Source organism: Lepisosteus platostomus, chromosome 16 (genome assembly GCF_059453375.1).
Source record: "Lepisosteus platostomus isolate fLepPlt1 chromosome 16, fLepPlt1.hap1, whole genome shotgun sequence".
Classification (NCBI taxonomy): Eukaryota; Metazoa; Chordata; class Actinopteri; order Semionotiformes; family Lepisosteidae; genus Lepisosteus; species Lepisosteus platostomus.
The window spans coordinates 7,138,967-7,153,963 of record NC_142626.1 but is presented as its reverse complement, the minus strand read 5'-3'; the positions used below and the strand labels follow the sequence as shown (position 1 = coordinate 7,153,963).

The window sequence follows — 14,997 nt, the reverse complement described above, 5'->3', positions numbered from 1 at the left end:
ACAAAGGCTAAGCTTTTATCTTCAGTAACGTATACATATCTCCCCTTTTTATAAAACGACTTGGTTGAAAACTGTTCCAGAGCCACTGTTGTTTCATCAGTGAAAAGTACATCATGAAATGCCTCTCCCTGTTCAATCCACTGGAAAAAAGAAAAGGAGCATAAAGCTTCTGATGGTCATAAACAATCTTTATTTAGGAGCAGCATCAGAGGTATGTTTTTAACTGCACTGCAGTTGAGAGAATACCATAGTGTGTTTTTTTTTTTTACTCCCTGGCGGAAACTGGCTTCCAGAAGAATCAGTATGGCTCAGAGATTAAATAAAACTTCACAGACATTAACGAAGAGCATTACGCGTGTACTGTATACACTGCAAGTACAACCCCCCTCTCTGCAGGAGTGCTGGCTGTGACGAATTGAACCGGTTTCACGGGTATTTTCAAAGTAGGAGGCGAGATTTCCAGCGAAAGACACCCCCCCCCCCTCAAAAACCCAGTAAGTACAGTACTTACTAGTTAAAGGCTAGGCTCCCGACTACGGCGAAAGGAACCCTTCTTTCATTAGAAGACAATGAACATATTTTAGCCCTGAATGAATTAATAGCAAACATGGTTTACATAAAAGACATTTTTCCAAGAAAGTTTAGCCTTTGTCACTAATGAAACCACTAAATAAAGACATAAATATAAAAATCTTAAGATTTTTAAAATACATGACTTTGCTAAAATTTATTTGAAAATAAAAACAATTACAACCGCCAGGGGAGAGAGAGAACAGGGGAGGGATGTTGGTTTTGCATAAGGGGCGGCGCTTAGGAAATTAGGTCTGTTTGGGAATGTGTAGTTACATGTTCTGGCTGTTTGTGAATTATCGTTGTTGAGTATGGAGTGTTGAGGTATTGATTTTGTGTAATGCTTTATGTTGAAAATTGAGGTGGATTTTGTTTATGATAAACAGGATAAACTGGGATGGGAGGAAGGTTTGGTTTTGCATAAGGGGCGGGATTATGATAATTGGAGGACTTTGCAAGAGTAAAATGGTTTGATTATTTGATTTTGTATTGTGGTTGTTATCTATGTTTTTGATTGGTATTACAGATGCAGCCATTCAAAGTGCGCGGTACAGACACCGCAGTACAGATACCGCAGGTAAGATGACACGCGATACCGCGGTGCGTGATTGGTTGACCGACAGGGGCACACCGTTATTAAATTCTTGAGATACGCGATTCCATATTATATTCCCTTTTAATCAAATTCTAAAAGTATGCTTGTTGACTCCGGTATCACGTTAGTTAAAGACTTCGAAGCTTAAAATGTTTAGGGAGAAATGGAATACTGGTGTGTATTTTTTCTTTAAAGTACCAAGACCAGCTATATACTGTATGTTTATGTTCCAAAATTAATATCGTTTATGGCCTTCACACGCGTTACAGTATGCTCCTATTCTTTTTATGCTCAGCTACTAAGATTTCCCTTCAGTGGTAAAATTCAATATCTACAACGGGCACAGTAAAGACGTTTACAGTAAGTCTTTCTACGACAGACCAACGGACCACGAGTGCCCCTGTCGGTCAACCAATCACGTACCGCGGTATTTTGCGTCATCGCGCGTCACGATGCACGACGCCGTAGCCAATTACCTCCGGTACGTGTCTGTACCGCGCACTTTGAATGGCTGCATCTGTACACAAGTGAACTACAAATACAAACGAGAGTAGACACAAATAACACAGTAAAAAAGAACACAGAGGTTGATACAATATGTCTGGACAAGGTAATGGCTAAATACAGGATAAACACACAAACAAACGAAAGTACAAAGAGACGAATACAAACCAACAAAAGCCGAAGCTATACGAAAACACACACATATACGAGGCGAAACGAAGCCGAAGCAAAACCAAAAACAAAGCGGGACCTAAGTCAAACAAAAGGCCCATTCATTCAGAAAACCTCCAAGTTATATACTAAATAAGCTGCACTCTGATTGGCCGAGAAGCTTATTATTGATGACGTCATACGGAAACAATGGTGTAATGATGGACCAAAGGGGGAGGGAGAACAATCAAGGTCAGGAAGTGTGGAACATAGCAACAAAACACACATGGACCACACACTGGGACGTAACACTGCAGGGCAGTATGCTCCCCCGTGAAGCAGACTCTCTGAAAGGGCACGAGCAGGTCCTGGTGATAATCCGTCAGCTGGAAGGGCGTGAAGAGCGAAAAGACACCCAGGCTGGACTCATCCAGGCTCCACTTCTTCAACAGCCCACCTTCGTACAGAGCGCAGGTGCCCTCGCTATGGATGGCGGCCCGGTCGCTCACCACCAGCTCCTGGCAGGCCTCGTCGCTCCTCCCCAGGAAGAACAGGGACTCGTCCGACCAGCTGTGAGATGCCAGACCAGCCTGTCCCCGCTCTCGAGTACTTCGCTCGGGTAGTAAATAAAGATCGACAGGCGATCCATGACAGACTTGTCCGCGGATCCCTTCCTTCTCCTAGAACCGTTCCTTCAAGACCAGGAAGAGTTCAGTCCAGCTGTCGTAGTGGACACTCCGCAGGCCCTCTCTCTTTTGCAGGGGCAGCGGGGGGTTAAATCTGACTTGTATGAGGGTCCCATAACTATGACATGGAATCCACACTAAGAGAAACAAGACTTATGGGTGTAATGAGGCTGTTTAAGGTGGAACTGTAACAGTGGTGTTACGAAGCGTTTTTCAGGACCCTATGCAGACAGCAGAATTCGGAAGTGAGTGAAACAAACACAGGGAGGAGACAAGGAACTGGGCTGGTAGACAAACAGGGGGGCGTGACGAGTGTGCACTGGTGGTCGGGGGAGGGGGTCCAAGTGAACAAATCCGAGGAAGCCCATAGGGAGAAAACCGGGGCAAAGACCAAAGGTCCAAAAGCCGTGAAATCCAGGAGGAGATGAAAACAAAAAAGCCGGAACAAGATCTGGTGCAAGGATAGGGAATAAAAATGATTAACAGGACCAGGTGCTCCAAGTCCTGGACTCGGCTGGTTCAGGACGCCGATAGGAGGCCTATACCCTCAAGCCGTGGACATAGGGCAACTTGGTGGTAGGTGGGCCACCAGGCTACATGTTCCAATGCAGAGCCAGGAACAGAGTGAGTGTCTGGCTTTTGTAGGGAAGGGCTGGAACAGGGAGCAGGTGCACAAGATCAACTAAAATGTGAAAGAGCCGGAGCGCCCTTAAGGGGGAGGGATTACAATCGTGACAAGTGGCCTGAAGTGATAAGATGAACCCTAGAGCTGGAACAGGGCAGCTGGTGAGCAGCAGGCAGGAGCAGCAAACAGTCAAAGCACAGACCAGAACTGAAGTCAGGATACAATTGCAGCTCTGAGCTGGAGAGACACATCAAAGGAACAAGGAAACATCTGATGGTTTAGGACTAGAGAGGTCCAGGTCCACAGTTAAGTGAAACTCAAGGAAAATGCAAAGCCAGAGTTGAGACAAATCAGGTCGATAGTCCAAGGAGAAACACAGACACAGCCAGGAACAAGGCAGTGGCTCAGAGCTGAAGCTCTATACTGGAGCCCTAAACAGAGCTCAGTCAGACCTTAAACAGCCTGCTTCACCAGGAGACGGGGAGGACGTGGTGATCCACAGGTGAAGCCAGCTTCCTGTGTGACTGCGTTTCCACAGCAACCAGAACTAGCCAACTCCATAGCGCCCCCGCGAGGACAGGAGAGACAACTGGTACATTGTACTAGCAGCCAGACCCAGACATCACAGTGTTCCTGAGCTGATTAAACTGCAGGAGAATTTCTTTAGTTTCTTCTAAAGTTTAAGAAATAAAAACTATCCAAATCCAACTATCTTTAAAACAGACCAGTGGTGTTTCATTAGTACCAAGAGATATAATCTTACACTTACAATGTATCTTTGAAGTATTCAACTGTAAACAGAGGAGGATAAAAACTTTAAAGAAATATAAAAAAAATCCCAAAAAAACACTACAATCTGGTATTGAGCTCACATGTCATTCTGTGAGCAGTGTGATTAAAAATACAGTTTGTAGCAATGATTTCTTGAGTTCTGGCATTGCTGCCTGGCAGCGCTGGGGCACTGGATTCAATTCCCTGGGTGTACTGTAACTGTAATACTGTAACTTTGTGAAAAGATCTCTTATAGTACTAAAATCAACATGTAAGTCCACCTGCAGTACTGTAGGTCTCAGCTGCAGCAGTGCAGTCACTGTACAGTGCTGCTGAGGGAGATTTTTTGTACGGCTGTGTAACACTGTGTGAACACCCAGTTACTGTTGGGGTAATGTAAACTCTGACAGTAATAATCTGCTGCATCTTCAGCCTGGACTCCAGTGATGGTCAGAGTGAAGTCAGTCCCAGATCCACTGCCACTGAAACGTTCTGGGATCCCACTCTGACGGGTAGTTGCAAGATAGATCAGGAGTTTAGGAGCTTCTCCAGCTTTCTGTTGGTACCAGGCTAGGTATACATTACCATGCACTGCAGGACTGGTCTTACAACTCACAATGACTGTCTGTCCAGAGAGAACAGATTTCACTGCTGGAGTCTGAGTCACAGTAATCTGTCCACTGGATTCTGAAAACAAGAAAAAACAAAGGAAAAGCAGGAATTCAAGAACTAGAATGCTTTAATTTATTTTAGCTATTTTTACATTTCTGTAAAGCTTGTACATAATATGTTAATAGCCATATCTTCCATCACAAATTAAAAATATGTTTAAGACAACAACTAGCCAAGTATTAAATTATACTCTGAACAAAGATGAGAAGAGTCCAGATGAAGATGGTGCTGAAGGTCATTGTTGCTGTGGGTTCTGTTGCCATGAAGGGCAGCTCTCAGTCATGAAGTGTTAAACTCACAGGGCTATAAATACTCCCAGAGCACTGAAGCATGTGCTGCCAATGCAAAGTGTCTCTTCTATGCAAATTGTCTTTCTGTGTCTGTAGAAAATGGAGAAGAGCAGCTGTTGTAGTTGTTAATTAAAATAGTGTAGCTCTGGTATGCAAAGCACTTTATTCTCCTTTATATAAATCCTGTGCCAGACCTGACATTTTGATCTGAGCAGTGAGCAGAGGTAGGACTTGAAAATGGATGGATAGTTTTCCTCTGTTCTGCATCATTCATTAGTCACATTTTTTTTGAAAGATGAGAGAGAGGGGCTTTCTGTCTGATCCCTGACTGAATTTAAAAGAGAAATTGAGCAACAGGAGACCCCAGTAGGTGAGGGACAGGGAGAGATCACATCATCTCACTCTGTACAACATCTTCCTCTACTGGGAACTGTGGGGAGAGCATTACCATTACAACCCTGCTCTCCTCACGATCTCAACCCAGGAGGAGGAATTTCTCACACAGCCTGCTCTCAGCCTCCAGGGGATAGCAGCTCCCTATAGAAGAGAGCAGGGACTTGTAGCCTCCAGTTGACAACAGAGGGAGCTACACTGAGGGGCTGTTCTTTCCACTTGCTGGAGGGTGATGAAGTGGTTTTGTTATATACAGGGAATTCAAGGTGGAGGTTGGTGTTGGGTTTTGAAGAGCCTCCAGAGGAAAGTTTTGCTTTAATAAAAAATCCTTGCACTATAATTATTCTACAGTTGCAAGTTTTAATTTGCTGAGGCAGCATGATCCACAGGTATTTAGGCTATCTGTCACAAGTAGATATTTTTTACAGCCATTCCCTCACCCTGTGGCATTAACTACCATCTTCCTGCAGTGTTGAAGAAGCTCTCTGCTCTTCACTGTGATAATGCAATGAGTGTTTCCTGTATGTTGCCTCCTTTTTATATCCCAGGGAAACAGTAACCTGTTGAAGGCTTCTAGATATTTCTCTATATATTCTTGGACATGTTTATTGTAATTGCACAGTGGAATGTTAATGTTGAATAAATTTTGTTGAATTTTATTTTAAAATGGAAGTATTTACAGTATTAAAATAAAGATTTGCCACAGCCATTAGACTCCTAAACCCCAACCTTTAACCCTCCACCCCCCACTCATACCCCACTGTTGCTGCACTGAACTCACAGCACAGCCTCTGCTGGGCTTTTCCTCTCTGCTGCTGTCTGAATTCTACTGAACATTACAGTTGTTATATTTCTAATTTATATTACTGCTGTTGTATTCTGTATTAATCACATTTCCACTCTCCTCTTTTCGGGAAAAAAATAATAATAAAGTAACACGTGTTCTGTCTTTTGTATACATGAAGTACAACGCCGTGTCAGTAAATACGGAAGCGCATTGCTGCCACCAAGGGTAAAATAATCGCCCTTTTTGCGAGATTACAAGATAGCAATGATTACTTGAGTGTATACAAAACCTGTTGTGTTGTGCACTGAACGCATGTAGAAGCCACCGTGAGCTTGGCTGGGACTTTCAGTTTAATGATCGTGTCAATGTCTAGCGCTGCAGAATTTGTACAGATTTACTTTTGACTGGGGTTAAGTCATAATGAAGTCTTGCGATTTTGAGCAAATATGAACAGAATCATTATAAGCATGACGACCAGTTGTGTGGGATTTAGAGATCAAAGCAATGATGGCTCCGTTATGAACAGTTATACGTGCAATCAGCTCCACTGCTTTAAACTGTAAGTCCGCATGGAGCGATAGAGGTATTATATGACGATCGTGCTGTCGCATTATCACATGAAGTACGCGAGAATTACTATCTTGTACGAGAAAATTCCTTATCCAGGATTTTGTTTTCCTTGGTGGCAGCAATGCGCTTCCGTAAGTAAGCATTCCCAGGTTAAACGCTTATCGTTTTCGCCGTTTCAGTGAGAACAGACGTCACGGCTTTCCAAACTTTCAGTATGTTCTTCTTGATGTGAAGCTGCGAAACACGTCCTGTACATAGGTTGTACATTGCCTTATCTTTAAACATTGAACGCAATACTTTCAATTGACTTAATAGTAAGACTTACAGTATGCCAAGTGTTATCCCTGGTAACAGTAAACGGAACGCCAACCATGTGCAAGCTGTAATACAGGTTGTGTGCCGTCCTGGAATTCTTCTTTTTCAAGGACAGGGCATCACCCTGTCTCTGTACACATGCATATCCGTGCAAACAGACACACAAATACTGTTTCTTCTCCCATCAAAATGCACTTTTCCTGCATTTTGCTGTGTAAATCCAAATTCAAATTCATTTGATGTCAGCATACTGTAGTCTAAAAGCTTTTAATAATTATTATAATTGCTTACACTTATACTGTTCTGTATAATGAATATTTGTTTTGTAAAAGGCTGCACAGGGATTACTGTATTATTAGTCAACAGAAGGCAGCACTGAAAACTGAATTTAGAGTCTCAGTCTCTGCTAGCAAACGCTGCTGCTCTTCTTGCTGATGTGACTCTTGTCTCCGTGTAATTGCCATATTACTGACACTAGAGGGCAGCACTGAACACTGAATTGAGAGTCTCAGTCTTTCCCCAAAAAACACTGCTCTTCTCCTCTTACTGTGACACTTGTCTCAGTGTGTGAGATCAGTGCTGCTCTTTCATTTCACCCTGTTTTTATGTCCATTACAGTAAAAGAAAATGCCTGACAAAGTAGGGCTTGGACAGATTCCAAGTGCATTTTTGCAATTTACGTTGCATTGTCCATTGTGCTGCTGTAATACAGTTTAAAATAATTAAAAGTCTAAACAGTATCAGCTTTATTTATGGGTTGCAATTTTAAAAAAGTCAAAAACCACACTCAAAATGCAATTTAGAGCTTTCTGGCAAGAGGAGACACCCAAATTAATAATGTAGCATGCCACTGTTTGTGCATGAACAAGGTTATACTGCTATTTCCTTAGATACGTGATTTAAAAAAAATCCGGGCATCCATAAGAATCAAGTAATAGGTTTATTCCATGCTGAAAAAAAGAAGAAAGAAAACACATTTCATAAGAATCAGCGCTTTTATATATTGCCTTTAAAGGTGGCTTCTCAAAACGCTTTACAGGATAAAAACAACAATAACAACAACAACAACAACAATATTGTATTTCATTGCACTTTGACAGATCGTCCTTAAATCAATTGTTGACTCTTCTCTCTTTACTACTTGTTTGGAGTGACTGAGCTCCGCTCTGTACCACACAATGATCACCCCAGAGTCTGTGCCCCAGGTGATTTGGGGTTTTTTGACAGAGGGCAAAAAACTCTCTCTCTCGCTTGCCCTCCCCCTTCCCCCGTGTATTGTCTGTTTTTTTGTACTGTCCTTTGACAAAACAAGCCTCGCCAGTGAATCGAAACCTGTTTTTCTAGCTTTTAAAGTTGAGCGATGTGTAAGCGGGAACACATCATTATATCTTACATATGAAAAAAACATAATATAGCTCAGAAACAAATGCAAACGTGTTTTTAATAAAATGCTTTTATTCACTCATAATCTGACAATTTCAGGAAGACTAAGGAAGGACTAAGGGGATTGTCATCTGTTGACGAAGTTCTGTGAGCTCGGTGACTTCGAGACCACTTGTTATCCCAGGTTGTTTGAATCGCCACAATTCAAATAGAGAAAAAAGAGCTGACTGACAAGATTTAAGATGTGGCTGTCAATGTTGGATTAAAAAAAACACGTTGCCCGACGTTAGTTGCGTTGCTTGAAAAATAATTTTATTTCGAGAGACTGGATAAGTAATTCAAGTGTTTTTTTAACTTCTTGAAAAACAAGTAATAATTTAACTATATGTGCAAACATTTTATGATATGTCGCTGTTGTGAATGTCTGTGGAGTGTATCTTATTTGCCTGTCTGTCCTGGCTGTGCTCTCTCGCTCGCCCTCCCCCTCTCTCTCTCAATTCAATTCAATTCAAGGTGCTTTATTAGCATGACAGATGGGTACAATCAGTGTTGGGTATTTACTTTGCTTTGAGATGCCACTTTTAAAGGTGATATATAAAATCAAGGCTTTAACTTGCTTTAACTCCGCAAGTCTGAGTTCTTGTGTCTGTCCTATCCGAACCCAGAAGTATTACAATATGTATCTTTATAGCAGGTGGTGTACAGCTTTTTAGTATAGATTAAACTTTTCTAAAATGTATTTTAAAAATAAAAACGATTACAATCTAATCTTTCCACGTTTGATCCCAAGATCCCAAGAAAAATAAATCTAAACGGGGAGAAAGCTATGCTGAAAGTTTATTAAGATACTTAGAAGACAAAGATATCAATTTATGTTGCATTTGTCTGATTGTGAATCAAAAAACACATATATTTAAACATGCGTTTGCGATTTAAATCAATATAAATGTTTATATTGTAACGTATAGGTGACTATTCATTGTTATTAAAATGACTTAAATTCGATCATGTTGTGATATTTAGAAATATAAATTTGTTTGGTGCGAGTGAGGTTTTATTTAATCTCTGACCCAGAGAAAAGTTTTATTTTTTCAAAGAAATGTGTTAAAAAAAAGTAATGGCTTCAGTTGGATTCAAACACTCACTATGTGACATGGGAGTCAGGCACCTAACCCACAGCACCACCGGCAAGGTCACATAGAGAGTGCTGAAAAAGCACTACAGAAACATTATCAACAGACAATGTACAGCGTGTACTATTCTTGTGTTGCGGTACATGAATATATTTATATCGTTATAAATTTCTTTAGATACGTGATTCCATATTATATTCCCTTTTAATCAAATTCTAAAAGTATGCTTGTTGACTCCGGTATCACGTTAGTTAAAGACTTCGATGCTTAAAATGTTTAGGGAGAGATGGAATACTGGTGTGTATTTTTTCTTTAAAGTACCAAGACCAGCCATATACTGTATGTTTATGTTCCAAAATTAATATCGTTTATGGCCTTCACACGTGTTGCAGTATGCTCCTATTCTTTTTATGCTCAGCTACTAAGATTTCCCTTCAGTGGTAAAATTCCATATAAATATTCAATACTAAAACGGGCACAGTAAAGACATTTAAATCTTTCTACGACCAACCAACGGACCACGAGTGCCCCTGTCAGTCAACCAATCACCTACCGGGGTATTTTGCGTCAACACGCGTCACGATGCGCGAGGCCGTAGCCAATTACCTCCGGTACGTGTCTGTGCCACGCACTTTGAATGGCTGCATCTGTAGGGTCCTGAACTACGCATCATAACAAAATGCTTAAAAATCCCTAAAGATAGAACGACTTCTGTACAGTCAGGTCTCCAGCCTTGGAAACTTTATACTGGAAGTTCGATTTCGAGTTGATATTGATTTTTTTTTTAATTCAAGTCTGTACCCACTCCCCCATTCCAAATCAAAAGAGGGCTGAACAAATCATATTGATGCAGACAATTTATTTATGTCCTGCTCCGGTCTGGCATTGAACAAGGCCACTCACAGTCTTCCGCTTAGTCCAGTATGCTGGTCAAACTGGTTGGCAAAAGAACACTGGGGCTGAGAATAAAAGTGTTGGGATGCTCCTCAGAATCAGAGACATCGTCCCTGTCGGGTGACTAAAGAAAGAGGTTTCTTTGCAGAGGTGGTATTTGGCCATTAGCAAGCTGCTGGTGTGAAGCTGGGTTCTGCATGGTCACCTCTATCCTGACTCGTCAATGAGTGCTGAAGATATACTTTAGCATGAATTACTGTAGAGTTTTACAACCCCACAACTGGAACACTAAAATATACTAGGAACAGTATAACTACTGTATACCTATAGGCAAAAAATTTCTCCAATTTACTGGATAAATAATTCTAGCACCTTTAATCAGCTTTGCAACTTAGTCATATTTGCCTAACAGCTTTATCTTTTCACTAACCACACTCACTGTAATACCTTCTCATTTCTCTCTTCAATTCTAACAGCAAGAGCCGTGGTTCTGAAACTATGGTACGGCGGAGCACCCCCAGGTGGTGTGCCAGATGACTCTGGAAGTATGTTGTGGGCACTGAAAATTTTGGACAGGTTTTCATATTTTCTATTTTAATAAAATTAGTTTATGTGTCAAATACGCTGCGTGCACTAATACTTGAGTGGACACGGGAACTACTTTGTAATTCTATACCATTGTATAGGAATGCGTGCTACGAATGCAAGTGGCCAATTGAATTTAAAAAAAAGTTTTCTTCAGCAAATAGGGAAGTAGGAGAATGTGCATGGATTTGGAACAATGGCAATCTTGTGAACAGAGGAAAGATAATAGATAACAGAAAATTTGATTGTTCTATGTTTAAGAAAAATACACCGAGGGTCTTTGTGTTTCACTCCCATGCGCATAAAATAAAAACTTCTTTTAACTTCTGAGACTGACTCCTGAAACAGAAACAGGGAAAAATGCAAGCTTGTGGATTGCTAAAGCAGGTAAGCCCCACACTATTTGTGAAGAACTTTGTTTACCGTTGGCGAAAGAACTGACACGTATTTTGTGTGGAGAAAAAGCTGCTAAACAGCTCGACCTGCTGCCTCTTTCGAATGACACAGTCACTCGTAGAATTATTGATATAGCAGATGTCAAAAGTACGCTGATAGAGCACGTTAAGATGAGCAGATGTTTTTCACTGCAATTAGATGAGTCTGTAGATGTCGTTGATTTGGCCAATTTACTCGTTTACGTTAGATACTGTATGAGTTTGAGGGCATGTCCCATGAGGACTTTCTGTTCTGTTCTGCAAGCCGCTACCAACAAGAACTACAGGAGAGCACATATCTCAGCTTCTGAATGAATTTATCAAAGAGAATGGCATCAACTGGGTAAAATGTGACGGAGTTTGTACAGACGGTGCTAGAGCGATGACAAGCCGACACAGCGGTGTAGTTGCACAAATTAGAGGTAAAGCATGCAGGCCTTGGCCCTCAAGAAAATGCCTGAGGATTTAAAATCTGCTAGACAGCTAAAATCTGCTGTCAAAGTTGTGAATTGTATCAAGGCTCGACCAATGAATTCACATCTGCTTTGCTCGACGAAACAGGCTTACCCCTCTCAAATGGTACAGTAAGTGCTTTTTTATTGTTTATTTTTAATTGTTGTTGTTCCTGTTGCCATTCTGTAAAGCACTTTGAGAAGCCAACTTTAAAGGCCCTTTATCAAATAAAGTTTATTATTATTATATTATTATTATATATATTATTATTATACAGTATGTGTGTGTGAGTGTGTGTGCGCGCATGCTCATGTTGGTCATTGAGATTTTCTGTGGTTCCTATGAGAGGACGACTTGTAGGTGGTACTTGTATGCTTTGGTTTGATCAGGGGTGGTACTTGGTCCACAAAGTTTGAGAACCACTGAGCTAGAACCATGTCAGCCTCAAAGCTCTCTTCCATTCTTTCACACTCATTCTCTAGTCTTTGAAAGCTACTGTACTCTTCTGCTGTACTCTTTTTTTGACTACGCTAAACATTTCTATATGTAAACAAAAAGACAGGAACCCCTGTCAGAATTCTGAATAGAAAAGGTTAGAATTCTGCCCCTAGAATCTAGACAATAAAAGCTTTACCAAGTTTTTTTAGGTTTAGGATTCCACAGTATTTGAAAACAGATGTTCCAGATATAAAGAACAGGCATGGTTCCATTATACTAGGTTGCACAGTATAGTTTTCAGATCAGCACTGCATATGCCCTAGCCTTGAGCTCACAGATCTGATTTTAGAGAGAGGAGTGAGACAAATCTGTCATTGATTGCTGTTGGGAGGAATTGCTCGGATGGGAGTGTTGACATTTATTTTTTTTCACCACCTGGGACCAGCTCCACTCAGCCTGTGTCTCTGTGTTTTCATGACTACTGCCCTGAACCCTGGTTGTGTCATTTAACAGGTGTTTAACCTTCTCATTCAGTATCTGAAATTTGTGGCTGGTACCACAGATGCACTTTGACTGTAGGAGTGTTTCCAGGATGCTCTTCTTGGCATGGAAACTGTAGATGACAGAAGGTTTAAATTAAGCAATTATTTTTTTTAGGTTTTAATAAGTGTAGACTGTACTGGAAGTATATATCTAATTACTGTAATCATTTCTGCCTACAAATTGCATGTTTTGTGGTATTTGTGAGACAATGTGGCCTTCAAACGACTAGCAGTCATCAATCAGTGTAAACTGTATTCACACCTCCAATACCAATTTACAACAGGTAAAAGCAGAAATGAGATCTGTGTGTGGACCTGAAGTCTGTTGTGTATCATTGTTCATTATGTTTTACTCCAGGAATAATTGTTAATCAATTAAGCAGAAAGGTGCTTGACATGATTCCTTGGGGGAATCGGTTTCTTTAACATCTGTTACCACCCACAGTCCAATGGTCAATCAGAACGCATAAACCGGGAACTGCAGACATACTGTACTTACGGGCTTACAGTATGTGTCATCATCTCAGGATGACTGGGTACTGGGTCTCCTACCTTGGGCTGAATACGCACTCAATTCCCTCTCAACATCCTCAACAGGTATGTCTGTTTCAATGCTCTTTGGGATATCAACCATCTCTCATACCAGAATCCTCCCCAGAATCACCTGTCCCTTCAGTCCAGGAGTATACAGTATATCCAACTTGCAGAATATTTGGAAATTGGCAAAAACTACCCTCTTGCGTATGGTGGACCAGCAAAAGCAAACCATCTACCACTATCATTGTGCGGTACCCCAGCTCAGACATGGACAATTTGTGTGGTTATCTACCCGTAATTAATCACTTCAGCAGTGTTCCGGGAAATTGGGTCATAGATACATCAGACCCTTCTGCGTCATTTCCCAAGTCACGGCAGTCACCTACAGTTTGGCCATTCCACCCGCTCGCAGGATTCACCCTGCCTTTCACAAACACTACCGTAAATCTCCATGGTTGCGACCTCAGCCTCGTCCACCCCCAACTTGCATCATTGATGATATACCAGCCTACACAGTAAATGAAATCCTGGAATCCAGCTGGCATCGTGGGAGATTGCAATATCTAGTTCACTGGGAAGACTATGGACTGGAGGAGCGTTCATGGTATACGAAAAAGACATTATTTCATGATTTGCATCGCTGATTCCCAAACCATCCCAGGAGGGTGTCAGGAACCTCCCCTAAGGGGGGGGGGGGTTAATGTTATAGTTCCAGCATCCCGCCACTAGAGGACACCCCAACCAAGTACTTCATCCACTCGGGGGAGGCTTAGGTTAACCACAACTCATTAACCCATCACTGTGCCTCTCCTCCAGCCTATTTAAACCTTGCACCCTGTTCATTTAATGCACAGTATTGGTTCAGACCTCTTGAGCTTCAGACCTTCTACTGCGTTACCTTCTCTGGAATCCTTCTTGGTTTTTGGACTTTTGGTTACCCTTTTGACCATGATTTTTGGGATTCGTCTTGGAACCCCTTTGCCAAGTTTTTCTAGTTTTTTGGCTACTTGACCCTTTTCCTAGTCTTTGACCATGACCTTGGATTTCCCTGTTGCTTCAGTGTTTTGTGATATCCTGCCCGCATAGGGTCCATCCCTTCACTAATCGCGGCCCCACAGCATAACATTAGGAATGGGACTGAAATATTTTAGTTTTATTTCATGTGAAAATATATTTATAGAAAATATATTGAAATCAAATTAATTAATGAATTTGTGTTTTCAATATTTTTCTGACGTATTATTTTTCTTTTCATTTTCAGAATTGAGTGAAATATGCTGCTCCAGGACAGTCACTGTGAGCTATAAGGCCAGTCTTGCAGTGCACACTGATGGCTCTAAGCACTGGCGCCAAACAAAGGCTGGAGAAGCTCCTAAACTCCTGATCTATCAGGAAAGTACCCATGAGACTAGGATCCCTAAGCATTTTAGTGACAGTAGATCTGGGACTGACTAAAACTCTGACCATTACAAGAATCCAGGCAAGTTTACACTTGCCCAAAAGTCTGTGGGTACACACACTGTGCTACACACCCTTACAAAAACCTCCCTCAACAGGACTGCACAGCAACAGCATGAGGAGGTCCTGGAAATTTCATTTAATTGTTTCAATTCCATCTATTACATTAGCGTTGCCATTTTTTAGTTTCTTAGTTACTCTCCATTTTGTGA

The 14,997-nt window shown here is 41.4% G+C and overlaps 1 protein-coding gene across 1 annotated transcript in view; it reads left to right on the top strand.

The window, feature by feature from the left end:
• Nucleotides 1-14,997, top strand: part of LOC148646745 (NACHT, LRR and PYD domains-containing protein 3-like) — a 2,700,574-nt gene that overhangs the window by 6,086 nt on the left and 2,679,491 nt on the right. The gene's annotated exons all lie outside the window — the stretch shown is intronic.